Genomic DNA, 15,719 nt, shown 5'->3' with positions numbered 1-15,719 from the left:
CCACCAGCCGCCTAGGGCAGATCCGCCTCCCGTCACCTTCGGCACCCGCGACAACTACCGCACTGAGCTGATCGAATTCGACATCGCTTGCATCAACCTCCCGTACAACGCCATCCTCGTGTACCCAGCCTTGGCTCAGTTCACGGCAACAACTCACCCCGCATACAACCTCATGAAGATGCCGGAGAGCAACGGCGTCCTCACTATGCCTGGAGACACCAAGGAGGCCTTGATGGCCCTCAAGCTCGCCTTCAGGGGCGCGGCGGTGGTGTGCCTTGCGGGCACAGCAACACCCGAGACCCAGCGGGCTGCGTTGGCGACGAAGAAGCAATTGCTCTCCCAAGATCGGGCCAAGACGAAGCAGGTGTCGGTCGATGAGGACGAGGCCTCAGGAGCCACCTTCACCATAGGCGCCAACCTCGACCCGGACCAAGAAGAGGCACTGGTGAAATTCCCGTGCGCGAACAAGGAGGTATTCGCCTGGGAGCCCAAGCAGCTGCTGGGGGTCCCAAGGGGAATGATCGAGCACAACTTGAGGGTGTGCCCTAATGTGCGCCCGCTGAAGCAGAAAGCGCGACGATAGTCCACAGAGAAACAGTCCTTCATTGTCCAGGAAACCCACAAGCTATAGGCGGGGGGTGTTATCCATGAAGTCTGGTACCCGGAGTGGCTTGGAAACCCCGTCGTCATGCCCAAGAAGGGCGGAAAGGAACGCATGTGTGTCAACTTCACCAACCTCAACAAGGCCTGCCCTCAGGACCCGTTCCCTCTTCCGCGCATCGATCAGATCATCGACTCCACCGCCGAGTGCGACCTGTTATGTTTCCTAGATGCCTTCTCAGGTTACCACCAGATTAAGATAGTGGTGGAGGGCATAGAGAAGATGGCATTCTTAACCCCATGCGGGGTGTACTGCTACACCTGCATGCCATTCGGGCTGCGTAACACTGGGCGACCTTCCAGCGGCTGATGCACATCGCTCAAGGCCAACAGCTTGGGAGGAATGTTGAGTCCTACATCGACGACATTGAGGTAAAATCTCGGGAGGCTAGGACCCTCATTCGGGATCTCGAGGAGACTTTTGCTAGCCTGCGAAAGGTAGATCTGCGGCTCAACCCAGAGAAATGCGTGTTTGGCGTCCCCTTTGGCAAGCTGTTGGGTTTCCTCGTATCACACAGGGGGATCGAGGCGAACCCGGAGAAGGTCAAAGCAATAGAAGACATGAGCCCACCGCAGACTCTCAAGGAAATGCAAAAACTCGCGGGCTGTGTAACTTCACTGGGGTGCTTCATCTCCAAGCTGGGGTAGCACACCCTCCCGTTCTTCAAGCTGATGAAGAAGGGCCCGTTCGAGTGGACTCCGGAGGCTGACGTGGCATTTCAAGACCTCAAAAGATACCTAACCATCCCACCGGTGATGGTGGCGCCTCGTCCTCTCGAGCCTCTGGTGCTTTACCCGGCCGCCACACCTCATTCCGCTAGCACAGCATTGGTGTCCATCCGGGAGGAGCGCCAGGCCAAGAGCCTGCCACCCGACGCCGCGCGTCCGGTCAGAATGGTGAAGCACAAAGACGGCGCACCTGAAGCCACAGCAAAGCCAGCAAACGACCGGGCACCAGAAGACGGCGCTCCTGAGGCCACGGTATCCCCTATAGGCGACCGAACTCCTGAGGTCCCCTAGCCTCAGGGGGCGCCCCGGCCTCAGGGAATCACGGACTTCACCAACACTTTCGCCCTCATCGAGCACCCGGTGTACTTCGTCAGCACGGTGTTGAGAGATGTGCGGGCCCGCTACCCCATGCCATAGAAGCTTTTGCTCACGCTCCTTGTGGCCTCGTGCAAGTTAAGCCACTACTTTCAAGTCCACCCCATCAAGGTCATCTCAACTTACCCGCTAGAGAGGGTACTCCAAATCCCCAACGCAGCAGGGAGGATCGCTAAGTGGAACATCGAGCTGCAGGCCTTCCAGCTGGAGTTCAGCACCACCAGGGTCATCAAGGGAGCCGCCCTCGAAGACTTCATGGCAGAATGGACTAACGCTCCAGGGACCAAAGCATGCGAGGTTCGGTCTCTCTCGCCAGGGAGCGAAGCATCAGACAGCTGGGTCATGTACTTTGTTGGCAGCTTCACGCGCCAGGGCATGGGAGTCGGAGTTGTACTCATCTCACCCACCCAGGACAAGCTCTACTATGCCGTGCAACTTTCCTTCTAGCAGGGTGAGAAGGTCTCCAACAACATCATGGAGTACGAAGGTTTGATCGCTGTCCTCAAGGCTGCGGCGGCCTTGGGAGTGAAGCGCCTCACCATCAAGGGCGACTCTTAACTCCTCATCAACTTCTCCAATAAGGTCTACGAGCCAAAGGATGAGCACATGGAGGCATACCTCATGGACGTACGAAAAATGGATAAAAACTTTTTGGGCCAAGAACTGCAGCATGTGCCCCACGGCACAAACAAGGAAGTTGATGATATTGCCAAGAGGGCGTCAAGGCGTCAGCCCCAAGAGCCCAGCGTCTTCGAGGAGCGGCTCTTCAAGCCTTCAGCAGCCCCTCCGGCGGTGGACCCTATGCCGCCTAAGGAAGAGCTCCCCCTGCCACCAACCTCAAGAGCTCACGCCTGCGGCCCAACCTCAAGAGCACACCTGCTCATCGCGCTTGAACCCCAAGTGGGGTGCTGGACTGAAGAATTCAAGGTGTACCTACTATAAGGGGATCTGCCAAAGGAGGAGGATGCGGCGTCCATAGCTCGGCAGGCTATAGCCTACTGCATCTAGGACGGTGAGCTATATCGAAAACGACCGAATGATGTTTCCCTGCGATGCATCTCCAGGGAGCAGGGGCATGAGCTGTTAGCTGACATACACGGTGGAGAATATGGGCATCACTCGTCGTTGTGCACCTTGGTGCGCAAGGCGTTCCACAGCGGATACTATTGGCCCACAGCACTCAACGACGCAGCCGAGCTGGTAATATCCTGCGAGGCCTGCTAGTTCCATGCCAGACAAATCCACCAGCCTGCCCAGGGCCTCCAGACCATCCCACTCTCGTGGCCGTTTGCGGTCTAGGGGCTGGATATCCTGGGTCCGTTCCCTCGAGCACCCGGGGGCTACCGCTGTTGGAGATATGCCCTAGAGGTAATCATGTATGATGATATTTCCTATGTGTTTATGAATAAAGATAGTCCTTGGACATTATCAACGATGTGTATCAGCAAGTACGGGACTTGTCTGTGGGACTATGCATTGTATGATGACTGTCCTAAAAGGTCCCTAGTCGAAAGGGTTGTGTGGACGCACATCCGACTAGACTAGCATATGACACGGTCGATGGCCTGGTCTCACTAGCCATGGAGCATTGGATGCTAACTGGATAATATGGATTTGGGAGGATCTGGTCAGATTCGACGTAGTTGGATCCGAGTTGAGATAAGGTCAGAGTCTGACAGACCCAACTATGATACGCAGGGATATGTCATTTGTAAGTATCTAGTACAACATACGTTCTATGTCCTAAGACCTGATCTGGCACATGTACTCGGGATGGTGACAGACTTGATTTGGGAAAACCAAACGCTACTCCATGACTGGGTAGTAACAAAGGTAGGTTTCGGGCTTCACCAGACCCATGCTGCGAGACATGGTCGAGCAAGATGGGATTTGCCCCTCCAATCAGGAGAGATATACTTTGGGCCCTCATGTGATCCGACCAGGATAAGCATGGCCAAGCGACAAGAATTATGAGATAATCCGGTTTGTGGTCGACATCAATGGAACGAGAAAGAGGTCAGGGTAGCACAAGGATGACAGACTCTCCTTGAGCCCGACAACATATATCATGTGGCAAAGGGAATAGAAGTATGATGTATGAGTTTGCCTAACCAGCTTCATAGTCTGCTTTGTGTTCGGCATGCCTTGCTAGGGGCTGCTACCAACCATGCAGTTTGGAGGTGATCCGAACTGCAACCAAGCCGGCTTGAACCTAGGGGGTCGCACGGTTAAGGGAAGGAACCTACGAGGTCGGATCCGAGGACATTGGTCGAATGTGATTCGAGCTGTTTTCAGATTGTGGCCGAGTAGACTTATGGGCTTTAGGGTCCGTGCGAGGCCCAAGTGTTGAGCCCATGATGGTAGCCTATATAAAGTGGAGGTGTTGCACACTCATGCGATTGATCGCTTCGGCGCTGTCACTAGGGTTTGGATGTGTTGCGAATAGACACCTCCACTCGCTGCTGGTTGTGTGATCGGACCTAGCAGTCTGCCACACAATGTTCCTCCTGCACGTGTGGATACCGTTAGAGGCGATGCACTTGCACCACTCCAGCGAACCTATAGGTGGGAACCGACGACCGGTTGTTCGAGTGAGATCGGACAAGGAGGAGACGATCCATGCAGACGTGCTGCCCCAACTCTTCTTCCGCTGCATGGCACTGCGCGTCTAGTGGTAACGATCCGTGATCCATCTCCCGTAGCATGTTCTTGGTTGTTCTGCGCGTAGGAAAATTTTAATTTGCAGTCGACTCACCCTACCGTAGGCCCCAACGGTGGTATCAGAGCCTCTGCTATAGGATTTGGATTCAGATCGTATGCATATTAGGTATGTGGAGGCGGCAGATGAGATCTGTTGTTGTTTATGGTATCGGCTATGTGCATGGTTGATAAGATCAACTGCACATGGGAATCGCCGAGGCTATTTTTTATGTCAATCGGAATTTATGAGGTCGTGACACAACCTACCCCTACCGGTCAGTATCCGCCATCGGGGTTAACAGTGAAACGTAAATCCGAATCGGACTCGCAGTGACAAATAAGATCGGTCGGATCAAAAAATTCAGCGTGATGGGAGTTCAGATGTGATCTGTGATTTCCAAAAACATACACGATCAGGACTACCATGTGCGTAATGCCTTGCATTTCATACACGATCACTCAAACCGGTAGAATGCGAGTAACTTTATTTTGCAGGTTTAATGTGAATAGTATGGCTCATGTGTATGTGATGCATGTGTGTAATTTATACATGGCCTGCGTGTCATGTTTGTCAGCCGGTAGGAGCCAAAGTGTTCTCATTATAATGTATAAAGACCTACATGTCGACTTGTGACTCCATGTAAAATTCATTACTAGTTGTAGTAGTTGGATTATAGAGATCAGGTTGGTAGCTTGGCGTCCCGGCGTGACAAACAAGATGGAGTTCCTAGATGGTCATTGGAGTCAGAGCCGACCTGGAAGAACTGCCATGAAGGAGCCATACTTTTCACAATATATGTTTTATTTGTGATTGTTATGCTTCCTGTTTTCTATGCATGTTAGAATGATAGAAAGATCCCTCATTAATATCAAGAAATTTTCCATTCCCGATGTTGCACCTTCGCACGTCAAGTACGTCTAGTAGTGGGCTCATAAAATTGGGGTGCTGCTAGGTTTCCTTGAACTAAAGGGTTCTTGTCGGACACGGACATGCACTGCGTCAGGTTAACTTGACAAGGCTATCAAAATGGTTCTGGGCATTGTGGCATAGAAGGTTGGGGGCTGGGGTATGAGATACCTTCCCGACCGACAGGAGTCATATAGAGATACGATTAGCAAGGAGTTGCTTACTGGATAGGCATGTTGTGTAGAAGTGATGCTAAATCTCACTAGTCGCATGTGCTACTCAGATCCTGAATCACTGAGAGTTTGCGGAGGGATGTCAAATTCAGTGGGAGTATTTATATTTAAGGCTTGAATTACTCTACATAAACACATTGCTTAGTGATTGCATATTTTGTGTTGTAGATCAATGGCAAAACCTGCTCAACCCAACTTTGCATTGAAATTAATTCTGGAAAAGGATAAACTGAATGGAACAAACTTTACTACCTGGTATAGAAATCTGAGAAATGTTCTCAAGCATGATAAAAGGAACAAATTCTAGAGGATCCACTTCCAGGGGAACCTGCCAATAATGCTAGTGCCACGGCTAAGAATGTCTACCAGAAAATCATTGATGAATCAACGGGCATCAGATGTCTGATGCTGGCTTGTATGGAGCCCGATTTGCAATAGCATTTCGAAAATGTCGAGTCTTACGATATGATCGAGAGTCTCAAGAGCATGTTTCAGACACAGGCTAGGACCGAAAGGTTCAACGTCTGGCGATCCTTGATGGATTTCAAGCTGAAGGAACGTGATCCACTGAGCCCACATGTGATCAAGATGATCAGATATGTGCAAACTTTGGATCATTTGGGCTTCCCGCTCTTGGATGAGTTAGCTACTGATGCAGTTCTGGGTTCTCTTCCGCCCAGCTATGGGACGTTCATCTCGAACTATCATATGCATGACATGGATAAGAAGCTCACTGAATTGCATGCGATGCTCAAAGTGGTAGAGCAGGATATTAAGAAAGGCACACATCAAGTGTTGATGGTGCAGAAATCGGCTAAGTTCAAGAAGAGTTGGTCCAAGAAAAAGTCTAAGGTAAAGGGCACAGACACGGTAACCTCCACCGCTACATCGAAGTCTGGACTAGAGTCGAAGACCATTTGCTATCATTGCAAGGAGACCGGTCACTTTAAGAAGAACTATAGCAAGTGGCTTGCAGAGCATGGCAAGAAGGCTGGAAATGCTTCTTCCGGAAAATGTACACTTATTGCATATGTTATAGACATTTACCTTGCTGACATACCTAGTAGCTCTTGGGTATTTGATACCGGCTCGGTTATTCATATTTTCAACTCGATGCAGGGGCTAGTAATAACTAGGCGTGTGGCACAAGGGGAGATTGACATCAGGGTCGGCAACAAAGCAAGAGTTGCTGCGTTGGAGGTCAGCATGATGCAGCTCCAGCTTCCTTCTGGATTTATTTTGGAATTGAATAATTGTTATTACATTCCTGCACTTAGTCGGAATATTATTTCTTCCTCTTGTTTGATGATTCAGGGTCATGAGTTGAATTTAAAGGACAATAGTTGTACGTTTTATTTGAATGGTATGTTCCACGGCTATGCACCCATTGTTGATGGGCTATTTATATTGAATCTAGAACAGGAACCTGGTCTATAACGTGAATGTCAAGAGGCATAAGCCTAATGAGATAAATCCGACATACTTTTGGCATTGCCAGCTTGGACACATTAGTCCGAAACACATGAAGAAGCTCCATGATGATGGGCTCCTAACTTCGTCCAACCTTGTATAGTTCGAGACATGCGAATCATGCTTGCTCGGCAAGATGACTAAGTCTCCTTTCGCAAAGACTTGCGAGAGGGCATCCGAGCTATTGGAACTTATACATAGTGATGTGTTTGGTCCAATGAGCACAACTGCCAGAGGTGGCTATCAGTACTTCATGACTTTTACCGATGACTTGAGTAGATATGGATATATCTATTTGATGAGGCACAAGTTAGAAACTTTTGAAAAATTCAAAGAGTTTCAGAATGAGGTTGAGAATCAGCTCGGCAAGACTATGAAACTTCTGCGATCTGATCGTGGAGGTGAGTACATGAGCCAGGAGTTTGATGATCATCTGAAAAGCTAAGGTATAGTACCTCAGCACACACCTTCAGGTATGCCACAGAGAAATGGCATATCGGAATGGAGGAATCGTACCTTGTTGGACATGGTTCGATCTATGATGAGCAAATCGGATTTACCCTTGTCATTCTGGGGATATGCTCTAGAAACTGCAGCTTTCACACTTAATAGGGTACCATCAAAATCTGTAGATAAGACACCACATGAGATGTGAACCGGGAAGACTCCCAGTTTGTCTTTTCTAAAGATTTGGGTTTGTGAAGCATTTGTCAAGCGACTTATGTCAGACAAGCTTACACCTAGCTCAGACAAATGCATATTCGTGGGATATCCGAGGGAAACCTTGGGATATAGCTTCTACAACTAGGAAGAGAACAAAGTGTCTATTGCTCGGAACGGGGTTTTCATTCAGAAAGAGTTTCTCAGTTGGGAGGCCAGTGGGAGGACGGTCCGACTCGAAGAAGTTTGAGTACCACCCAGGGACGCCTCGGCGAGTGATGAGATCCTACCAGAGTCTGTCAGGAAACCCGTAGTGGAAGCGGCACCGGAACCACGAAGGTCAGAAAGATTGCATAGAGTGCGTGATGTATTGTTGCTAGAAAGTGACGAGCCAGACACCTATGCGGAAGCGATGGTGAGCCCGGATTCCCAGGCATGGCTAGAGGCCATGAGATCCGAGTTAAAGTCCATGGATGAAAATCAAGTCTGGGACTTGGTTGATCCGCCGCCTTGCGTAAAGGACATTGGCTGCAAATGGGTATTTAAGAAGAAAACCGATGTGGATGGAAATGTTCAGATCCACAAAGCTCGGCTTGTCGCTAAAGGTTACGGACAAGTTCAAGGAATTGACTACGACGAGTCTTACTCGCCGGTAGCGAAGCTGAAGTCGGTAAGGATCGTACTAGCTATAGCTGCATATTTCGATTACGAGATATGGCAGATGGATGTCAAAATGGCTTTCCTTCATGGAAATTTAACCGAGGACGTGTATATGATACAGCCCGAGGGTTTTGTTGATCCGACTAACACTAGTAAAGTATGCAAGCTCAAGACATCCATTTATGGGTGGTGGCAAGCATCTCGGAGTTGGAACATTCATTTTGATGAGGTCGTCACTGGTCTCGGTTTCATCAAAAGCGATGAGGACACTTGTTTATACAAGCAGTTAAGTGGGAGCTCGACTGTGTTTTCGATCTTGTATGTGGATGACATACTACTGATCGGAAATGATGTTTCGATGCTGAACTCGGTCAAGGAATCATTGAATGGCAAGTTCTCAATGAAGGACCTTGGTGACGCAGTTTACATTTTAGGCATCAAGATCTATAGAGATCGATCGAGGAGGCTGCTCAGCTTGAGCCAAAGCATGTACATAGATAAAGTGTTCAAGCGGTTCAACATGAGTGAGGCCAAGAAAGGGTTCTTGCCTATCTCACATGGTATAAGTCTAAGCGAGACTCAGAGTCCTTCGACATATCATGAGCGAAGCAGGATGAGTCGGATTCCATACGCCTCGACAATTGGGTCCATCATGTATTCCATGATATGTACACGACCTGATGTTCCTTTTGCAATAAGCCTAACAAGTAGATACCAGGCCAACCCAGGTGAGAGTCACTGGGCAGTGCTAAAGACTATTTTGAAGTACCTGAAAAGGACTAAATAGATGTTCCTAGTTTATGGAGGTGAGGAAAAGCTCGTCGTAAGGGGTTACGCCGATGCTAGTTTCCAAACCGACAGAGATGATTTTCGATCACAGTCCGGATTCGTGTATGTCATGAACGGAGGAGCAGTGAGCTGGATGAGTTCCAAGCAAGATACGGTGGTCGATTTTACCACAGAAGCCAAATACATTGCGTCTTGTGAAGCTGCAAAGGAATGTGTTTGGATCCGGAACTTTCAAGATGATCTTGGTATTTTCCAAGCCTCGGTAAAACTGTTGGACCTTTATTATGATAATTTTGGTGCCATCGCACAAGACAAGGAGCCGAGGGATCACCACAAGACCAGACACATAGATAAGAAATATCATCAGATATGAAAGATCATAAAGAATGGTGATGTTGAGTTATGCAAAATTCACACGTATGCAAATGTTGCAGATCTGTTGACTAAGCCGCTTCCACAATCTAAGCATGAGGGGCACGTTAGAGCTATGGGCATTCGATGTCTATTTCATTGACTCTAGTGAGAGTGGGAGACTGTTGGAGATATGCCCTAGAGGCAATCATGTATGATGATATTTCCTATATGTTTATTAATAAATATAGTCCTTGGACATTATCAATGATGTGTAGCAGCAAGTACCTGACTTGTTTGTGGGACTATGCATTGTATGATGACTGTCCTAAAAGGTCCCTAGTCAAAAGGGCTGTGTGGACGCGCAGCCGACTAGACTAGCATATGACACGGTCAATGGCTTGGTCTCACTAGCCATGGATCATTGGATGCTAACCGGATAATATGGACGTGGGAGGATCTGGTCGGATTCGACGTAGTCGGATCCGAGCTGAGATAAGGTCTGAGTCGGACAGACCCAACTATGAGACGCAGCGATATGTCATTTGTAAGTCTCTAGTACAACATATGTTCAATGTCTTAAGACCTGATCTGGCGCATCTACTCGAGATGGTGACAAACTTGCTTTGGGCCAACCAAACGCTACTCCATGACTGGGTATTTACAAAGGTAGGTTTCGGGCTTGTCCAGACCCATGCTGCGAGACATGGTCGAGCAAGATGGGATTTGCCCCTCCGATCAGGAGAGATATACTCTGGGCCCCTCGTGTGGTCCGACCAAGATAAGCATGGCCATGCGGCAAGGACTATGAGATAATCCGGTTTGTGGTCGACATCACTGGAACGAGAAAGAGGTCGGGGTTGCACAGGGATGACAAACTCGCCTTGAGCCCGACAACATATATCCTATGGCAAAGGGAACAGAAGTATGATGTACGGGTTTGCCTAACCAGCTTCATAGTTTGCTTGGTGTTCGGCATGCCTTGCTACGAGCCGCTACCAATCATGCAGTTTGGAGGTGATCCGAATTGCGACCAAGCCGGCTTGAACCTAAGGGGTCGCGCGCTTAAGGGAAGGAACCTACAAGGTCAGATCCGAGGACACTGGTCGAATGTGATCCGAGTTGTATTCGGATTGTGGCCGAGTAGACTTATGGGCTTTAGGGTCCGTGCAAGGCCCAACTGTTGAGCCCACGATGGACGCTTATATAAAGTGGAGGTTCCGCACACTCATGCGATTGATCGCTTCGACGATGTCACTAGGGTTTGCATGTGTTGTGAATAGACAACTCCACTTGTCGCCGGTTGTGTGATCGAACTAGCAGTCTGCCGCACGACATTCCTCCTACACGCGCGGATACCCTTAGAGGCGGTGCACTTGCGTCGCTCCAGCGAACCTGTACATGGGAACCGACGACTGGCTGTTCGAGGGAGATCGGACAACAAGGAGATGATCCATGCAGACGCGCTGCCCCAACTCTTCTTCCGCTGCACGACACTGCGCGTCTAGTGGTAACGATCCGTGATCCATCTCCTGTAGCATGTTCTTGGTTGTTCTACGCATACGAAAATTTTAATTTGCTATCGACGCACCCTACCGTAGACCCTAACAACCGCTAACTCTACGTAGCCATCGACAAGTTCACCAAGTGGGCGGAGGTGGAAGCCGTCCGCACCATCCCAGCCGGCTCCACAGTTAAGTTCATCAAGGGCCTCGTGAGCCGGTTTGGAGTCCCGAATCGCATCATCACCGACAACAGCTCACAGTTCACTAGAAATGTCTTCAAAACAAACTGTGCCAACCTTGGAACGCAGATATGCTACGCCTTAGTGGCACGCCCCAGGAGCAACGGCCAAGCTGAGCGGGCCAACGCGGAGGTCTTGAGAGGCCTCAAGACAAGGACCATCAAGAAGAAGCTCGAGGCATGTGGCAGGGGCTAGCAAGACGAGCTCCAGTCTGTGATGTGGTCCATCCGCACCACCACCACCAGGCCAAAAGGCGAGACCCCGTTCTTCCTCGTCTATGGAGCCGAAGCGGTTCTCCCTCACGAGGTCAAGCATCACTTCGTGCGGTTCTTGGCGTTTGATGAGGCACGTCAGGACGCCATGCGGGGGATGGACCTCGTGCTGGGGGAGGAACGCTGCCGCCAAGCCTCACTCCGAACGGCAAGGTACCAACAGGCGTTGCGACGGTACCACTGTCGCAACGTCTGCTCCAGGACGCTCAAGGTGGGCGATCTCGTCCTGAGGCGGGTGCTCTCCAGGGAAGGACTGCATAAGCTCTCACCCGAGTGGGAGGGCCCATTTGGGATTGCCCGCATCTCCAGGCCGGGCGTTGTGCACCTGGAGACGCAGGACAGGATCCCCATCCAGAATGCCTGGAACATCCAGCACCTCCGGAAGTTCTACCCGTGAAGCAAGGCCCAATGCATGTGAAGGTCTTCGCTCGTGACACTCTCACGTAATAATGAGTGGGACTGTACATGCCCCGGAGTCTCAGAGTGCCACCCTCGGGCCTCGGGAGCTCCCTCCCACGTCCTAGTGGTAGTAGTTAGCTCCGCGCTGGTGAGAAGACTAGACTAGGTGCCGGACGCGGCTGTTCATTTGCTTTCTATAGTTGGTTGCAACTTTTTTATGAAATTTGGAGTTCTGGAATTTCTCGATTGCTTGGTTGATCCCCCTTTTCCTCTACTTCTTCTCTCAACTCTTTTTTTGCATCAGGGAGGACGGTAGTTGACCGACGTCTCCCTCATGTGCCCCGTGCGGGGGCTGGACAGGTGTGTGCATGCGCTGGGCTAGCCAAAACCATGAACACACCTCGCCAATGCCCTGTCGCCCAAGAGCTTTGGTACACTTGATCTCTGCAAGGCACCCTTGATTCAGCTCATAACTGGCACACCCTCCTAAGTCCATGCCGCACGTGTACCGCGATGTGGTGCGCTAAGCCATGATTAGCCCATACCTGAGGGCTAGTGTAAGGAGGAGTAAGGCACCCGACAGATGTCCTAACAAACTCTGCAGCTTTGCGACGCCTCCCGAGGTCAGCGGCTCCCGAGTCGGCAACAAGGAGGCGGCCTCACTAGATGCCAGGAGGCGTGCCCTCCTGAGACAGGAAACTACCCTGGGCGTATAAAGCTAAGTAATCCTTCGGCTTCTAGGTGGAGCATGAATGTCACAACACAACACAGAAACAATAAACATGGCATAGAGGCATTAAACCGCGGTTCATTACACGCCCTCACAGGGCCCCATGCTTGTTTTTGGAATGTTGGAAAAAAGGAAAGGATGAGCAAAAGTGGCCCGCATGACCACGACAGCTGACGAGGCGCGGCTCCGAGGGCCTCCCAGACTCAGCTCAATCAGAGTCCCTCTCGCGCTTCGGCGCCGCGCGGTGGCGGGACGACCCGCCGCCGTCCTCGAAGTGGGCCCGGTGGCGAGGCGGCTGGTCATCGCCGCTGCTTCTGGTGCTCTCGCTGGTGGAGAAGCTGCCGCCGCTGGGAGAACCATGGCCTTCGCCATGGGCAAGCTCTCCCTCAGCCTCGTCATGGCTGTCGCCTAGTCGGAGCTCACCATCACCGTCGCTGTCTTCGGGGAAGCACCCTGCACGACGACCATATTTCCCAAACACCCGCACGAAGAGGGTTACGGCGCCATCATACTTGAAGTGGAGGGTACACCGCCTGCTTAGGCCGTGCGCACGGGCAAACGTCTGCCAGCCGCGGACCAGGATTACGTTGCCCATGGTGGAGACCTCCACCATGACTCATGAGGGCTTGCTGCAGCAACCGTCGGCCTGAAGCCAGAGACCGTCAATACCCCAGGCTAGTAGCTCGCCGACAAAGGAGCGCAGAAGCTGGAGCCAGGTGCCAGCTGGACTCTCCGACCACACGACGAACTCCAGGAGCACCTCCGCCGAATGGAAGCGTGACCGAGGAGGCCGGGAGACCACGGCATGCCTCCCCTCGGTGCAGGGGCTGCTCCGCCTAGAGCGGCCCTCGCCGTGGGAGGAGACGCCGCTGCGACCGCCGAGGACGACGCCAGTCCCCCAAGGAGTGCGACCGAGCCCCCGAGGAGCCATAGCAGGGGTCACGGCGTGCTTAAGGCGATGGCCCCGCCCCTCTTGGGCGATGGTGAGTCGGGCCCCTCCTGGCGAGCCTTCCCCTTCTCCGCGGCCGAAAACCTCTTCGTTGGCGCCATGGGACTACAGCAAGACGGCGTGGAAGAGGAAGAAGAAGCAAGTGGTGTGGAGAAGGAGATGAGCAACGAGGGCTCCTCCCCTCTCTTCATTTACAGCCAGAAGGAGGCCAACCTCCGGCCTCCACGATTGCGGGTAATGTTGGCTTTCTTCTACATGCAGCAGGGTCTCGTCAAGTCAAACGGTTGTCGACGCAGCATGGGAAAGCGAAGATGCCCACGTCTCGTTGACTGCCACACGTCAATCAAGGCCGCAGGCGGTTGGGGCCTGCGGCACTCTGCACTTGCCCTTTGGCTTCGCCTCGAAGCCAAGTCCGAGCGCGCCTTGGGACCGGGGGCTACTATCGGCGTCCTAGGAACGGGGGTGCCCAGACTTGCCTGCCTGCGGCCTAGAGCGTGGCTCCACCAGCGGCCTGGTATGGCCCATCTTCAACAGAAAAAACTCAAGACTCTCGCGTGGGGCAAGCCTCGCGAGGCGGATGACGCCAAGACCTCCCTGAGGGCAGCCTCACTAGGCTGGCTGCTGAGCAGCGGAGATATCTATGCAGGGAGCACCTCGCGATGTTCATGTGACGTGAGCCATGATGACCAAGGCCAGGGGAGCGCCAGCGGGTGCAGTGTACCAGTTTCCACTTTGGTGCTAAGGAGGCAAGCGCAGGCGCGGGGTCCCGGGGAATCAGGCAATGGTTTCCATATCAGTGCAACAAGACCAAGACTAGCAAGATGGCAGGACGAAGGTCATCACGGAGCCCACAACAGCATCACCACCAAAGCCTTTGGCAGGCGAAGACCACCTTATGTCAGGATAGCTTGTACTAGTTGTCCCCCTTCAAACTTTTCCATTGTGGGATCCCTTCCCGCCTAACATTTGGGAAGAGGACCAAGGCCATCATAAATAGGACTTAGCCACCACCATAGAGAAGGATCTAGGATCGGATTCATTCCACCCTAACGAGCTCACCAGTCCATCGAGCCCAAGAACACCTCACCTCCAGAGGCTATTCATCCATTGTATTAGTTCATCCTCAGCCCCCTGAGGCAATCCACCCACAAACTAGAGTAGGGTGTTACACCGCAAGGTGGCCCGAACCAGTATAAACCCTCGCGTCTCTTGTTCTTTGGGTCCATCGAGCTAGACCGTGGAATCATTGAGTGAGCGAGCAAGAAAGAGAGTGTTCTTTGTGCGCACCCAAGAGTTCGAACCTCACAAGGGTTTGCCGGAACCCGCAATCCGATAGACTATGATAGATTCCCTATACTTGTGGGTCATCATGGCAGATGTCCATCGCAAATTAATGGTGCATCCCCAACCCCATGGAGGTTCATCTAGTACGAAGTAGTATACTATGCCCCCCCCACACACTTTGAGTCGGTGGGAGGGGGCATCTCACCAAGGGGTATTGTAAGACTGACCAAGAAAAATCACCACCTTGGTCATATAACCTCTCTTGTTTGTTGGGTCAAAGTCATGCATTGACGTTCCACACGCGACCTCACAAAATAGGCTAGCTTGTCGCCAATAACCACGCGAGGGAGGGCCTGAAGACAACCACTGCGTGCATGTGTGGCCCAAACATATGTATGAAGACAACCACTGCGTACATATGTGGTGTTTGAATATACCCAATAAACAACTTTGATTCATGTGTATGCGAGCCCTGAAACTTAGGTCTCGAATCTCACCATGATCGACGTACGACTATATGGTAACGCGAACCAAGAGAAGAACAATCCACCCTGGTAACCTCTCTCGTGTTGCTGGTCGAAGTGATGGAGACGTCCACGTGGGCCCACGAATATATAGGTCGTCGATGATAACCAAGCGAGGGAGAGTGTCCAAAGACAACCACCGCATGTATGTGCCCCAAACATATGTATGGACATGCGCGATGCATGCATATATGTTGGGATACCAAAAGCACAACATTTTGATGTGGTGCATGCATGCATCAAAAAACACATATTCCCCACACATATCTGGTTCATGATGCGT

The sequence above is a fragment of the Triticum dicoccoides genome, chromosome 2A, assembly GCF_002162155.2.
Source record: "Triticum dicoccoides isolate Atlit2015 ecotype Zavitan chromosome 2A, WEW_v2.0, whole genome shotgun sequence".
Lineage (NCBI taxonomy): Eukaryota > Viridiplantae > Streptophyta > Magnoliopsida > Poales > Poaceae > Triticum > Triticum dicoccoides.
This window is presented reverse-complemented; position numbering follows the sequence as displayed.